The sequence below is a fragment of the Leptinotarsa decemlineata genome, unplaced genomic scaffold (assembly GCF_025532065.1).
Source record: "Leptinotarsa decemlineata unplaced genomic scaffold, Ldec_3_MD MMD2_tig00026354_RagTag_RagTag, whole genome shotgun sequence".
Classification (NCBI taxonomy): domain Eukaryota; kingdom Metazoa; phylum Arthropoda; class Insecta; order Coleoptera; family Chrysomelidae; genus Leptinotarsa; species Leptinotarsa decemlineata.
In genome coordinates, this window is record NW_027412702.1 from 13,574,685 (window position 1) to 13,578,867 (window position 4,183).

Here is a 4,183-nt window from a genome sequence, read left to right on the forward strand (position 1 = left end):
GATAGTTTCGTTTCATTGTATATACTTTTGATGCACTTTGGTGCAGGAATGACACAAAAGTCTACAAACGGTATCATTAGGTTTGAAAAAAATCACTCATAAAAAGCGAACCGTAGGTACGTGTTTCGGACCAGCCAGCCATTATCATGGTTGGAAAAGCACAAATACATGAAGGTATCAATAGCAGACAGCATGTAGGCAGCTGTAGCTACCATAAATTTGAAAGTTTATCGAGTATTTTAATAGAAATCAGAGAGAAAGTAAGAATTTTTGTTGTGAACACAAGTAATTTTAATTAAATTGTTTTGATTTACATTGATAAAGTTTTCTTTGTTGAACAAATATAAAATTGATACATATTTTCCAAAGTTCAATGCGAATAATAGAGGCCCTAGAACACTCCTCGTATTAGAACTTCAATGCAGGAAGATAATGTTTGTGATTTGATTTGATAGTTTATTTCTAAGATGTTTGAGAAAATACCCAATATCCCAATTTTTTCTACCTTTTCTGCTCTAATTCTAAGAAATCTGGAAAAATATACCATAAGTACAACCTGAAAATGCGGAGTTCTGAGTGTTTAGGAAGTTGAACTTTTGAGGTTTGTGAAAATTTCAAGATAGTTTCAATATTGCTGGTAGAATTTCATTAGTTTGGACTTCTATTGTCTGATATTATATAAAATGATTTGAAATCCTTGAAAAAACAAAAAAAAAGAATTAACAATTAAAGAAGAAGAATAAAAATAAATAGCTAAAAAAAAACTATTTTATTAGTCAAAACAACCTGAAATGAAATAATAGTGAAATAAAATACAAGTAAAAATGGAAAGAATTGAACAAATAATAAAATAAAATTTAAAAGTTAAGAGATTCCAAGCCAAGTTACTTCAAGACGTTTCAATTGTAGTATCCACAATCGTCTTCGGGTGATAACTGGACTGATCTCTCCGTGAGCTGACTATTTATAGGTCATTTGAGTACTTTCACTTATCTCTGGTTTCCTTTTTCCGCTTCACTGGTTCAGTGGGAGATGACCGTTTGGCGGGAGTTGGCATTTTTCGCTTGATTATAGGTTTTCATATGTTGTGTATCTCTTGGCTGAATATATTGTTGGATAACATGTATGCGGCTTCTTTGAATATCCTCCTAAACCAATGTTTTTCTTTGTGTATGATCTCAGCTTGGGACCATTCAATGTTATGTTGATGGGTCCAAACATGCTCTGCTATTTCTGATTTGCCGGTTTCCCCTCGCTGTGTATGTTTCTTGCGCTCGGCAATGCGAAAATTCAATGGCCTCTTAGTTTCCCACGAACCACGAATCCAACCACTATCAATCGACTAAAAGAGGAATTATAAAAACCCTATTAGACCGTGCTTCCGAACTCTGTAATACGAAGGAAGGTCTCGAGAAGGAACTAGACATCATCAAAAATGATCTTCAACGAAATGCCTACTCCAAAGCAATGGTGGAACAGACTTTGGCTAAAAGACAGCAGGAGCCCCGAAAGGAAGAGAAGCTGTCACAACCAGTGCTTGCTTTCCTACATCAGAGGATTATCGGAAAAGATACGAAGAATTAGATCCAAGTACAACATCAGAACATGCTTTAGATCCGGAAACACTATTCATAGCAGCCTCACGAAAACCAAGTTACCAAACGAGAACTGCGATTGATTTCGAATAATTTTGTGTCAAAACAAATTTCGTGCTTGAATTCGAATTTGAGGGATTATTTGAATAGATAAAAACACTTCCAAAATACAAATCAAGAAATTATAAAACAACAACAACCCGGAAAAACCTGCAGCACCACATCATCTGAAGATCTTGATCAGCCAATGTCCTCTCTCTCATAAAACAAAATGTAGGGTGTCTCCAGAGGTTACAATAAATTCAATACATCGCCAGAACACTTAGTGACACGACTATCGTCAAACTTAAACCAGTCCTTTTCGTCTTTGACCAAGGCATAATAATGACCAGATTCAACGCCAGAACCACAGCGAACAATAACTGCAATAGCGGTCTGCTAGATTGAAGTGTTCATCTATTTCGAACCTTTGTAAGAATTTGGAGCTTCCGTCAGAGGTTGAGTTATATTTGAAGATCATCAGTGTTATTTTTAGATTGACTGACTAGTGCTTCAGATATACTTGTTTTCTTATAACCGTCAGTTAGTTTGGCGCAGTCGATAATCACCTGTTAAAAGTTCCATTTTCAGATGATTTAACAATAAGTTTTTCACGGACTAGTTATTAGTCATATTAGGAAATACTAATTGAAGTTCCAGAAATTCACGAACGTTTTTGCTACCTCTTGAACATTTACTACAAAGTAAACAAGTGAGAATTTTTCCAGCAAAGATTTACAAACACAAGACGAAATAGACTGTACGAAATCATTTAATCCAGAGCAGTCAGGAGTATTGATTCTGCTATTGTTTTGCTCACGAAGAGTATTGAACAAGAACCCCAAGAGTTTGGAATAATTCTCTTGGTGTCCAAACAACTATCTTGTGGACTTCAAAGACTCCAGGAAATCGGTTGGAGGGAAAGATGAAACAATCTTACGAAACTGCAGCTGCATGAATAGGTGTGTGAGTTTGGTGAATAAGTAGGAAACATTCTCGTTCATCATTAAAACCTCGTTCTTGAAATTCTTCGTAAAATGCTATCAATGTAGCAAGTGTTGCCTGAACCATCTAATGCAATTTTCCTCTCAAGATTTTCGGAACAAATCTCTTCTGATTCCTAAGGAAGAACATGTTTCACAGAATCTGCATAAGAACCATTTTTCAAGCTGCAATCAATCCTTCCAAGTGATGAAGGATTTCATAGAGAGATCGATTCGGCTCTTGCTTCATGAAGCTCTTCCACTAAAAAATAACCAGAACCACCAGGACAGCAATTCATATTTGGGGGGCAAGAATGACCTGAGTCCATTGACCGCCCTGAAGAAGTATTAAGTACTTCATCATTGATTGAAAGTACATCATCATTCATTGAAACTGAGGTTCATTTGTATTCTAGAGACTCCTTCCTCATTATTTTTGAATAATATTTGAGAGTATGTTCAACCATTACTAATGGTGAAATATTGAATTTGCGTCGCTCTTGGAGACGAATAAAAAAATTTCTCTTTCATATTCTTCATTTGATTTGGTATACCTAGTTTCAAAAATATGTGATATGATTTTTTTCCACTCTCATGATACTCTTGGAATGAAGGTTATGAATTTCAGTCTACGCTCATGCCTTTCAAATTCTCGTACATTCGAAACAATTTCCAAAGACTCTCCGTGGCTTCCATACTAAACACATTATGATCGCTTCATTTTGTGAAAATTTATTATGAAAGACGTTTCCAAGCCCATGCCGCGTCAAATCGCCCTCTAATGAGTTGCATTGAGACGTTCGGAAGCCTTTCCGACACCTCTAAGATTTCCCAATCTCGAATTATCCCTACGTGGTAAGAATACTGAAGTTTTCATCGTTTGTTTTTGGTTGTTCACAAGGCGCGGTGTGACTATTATCTTGGAGGTGTTTTTTTTCTTTGTATTCACCATCAGTAGATCTTATTTGAAGACTTTTAAACAGAATTCGGTTGAAAATATGGGATCAATTTTCTCACTCGTATATGAATGTAGGCTTCTACGGCTGGCGTCAAGGATCTGATTGGTTTTCGGGTTTTGCCGTGATTTTTTTAGTTATAATCTCGAAACGTTTTAATTAGAACTGTCCTTGAAGATGACTGCTGCAGTAGCAGTTGAAACGTTGGAAATTATAACCAAAGAAGACCACGGCAAAACCCAGAAACCAACCAAAACAATTTCCTCGGTGTATCCATAAACGCACAATGTTCCGGTATGTTGTAGAATGATTTTGAAGACCGAACTTTTAGCCTTTATGTTTTCAAGAGCTTGCCCCTCAGGGGAAAACAGAAATTTCTTGAATAGAAAATAGATGGGTACTTCATATAACTTCCCGGATGTACTGGAATGTTATGGAATGCTCTCGAATACTTTTGACAAAATCACTACCTTCTTCACAGAAAAGGAAAATAGAGGTGTCATATCACATATCATATGACTTCCTGCTGGAATTTTCCCGAATGTTCCTATTCTCTAACATTTCACAGAATCTCAGAATTTTCCGAAAGATATTGCGGAATGCATTTGAA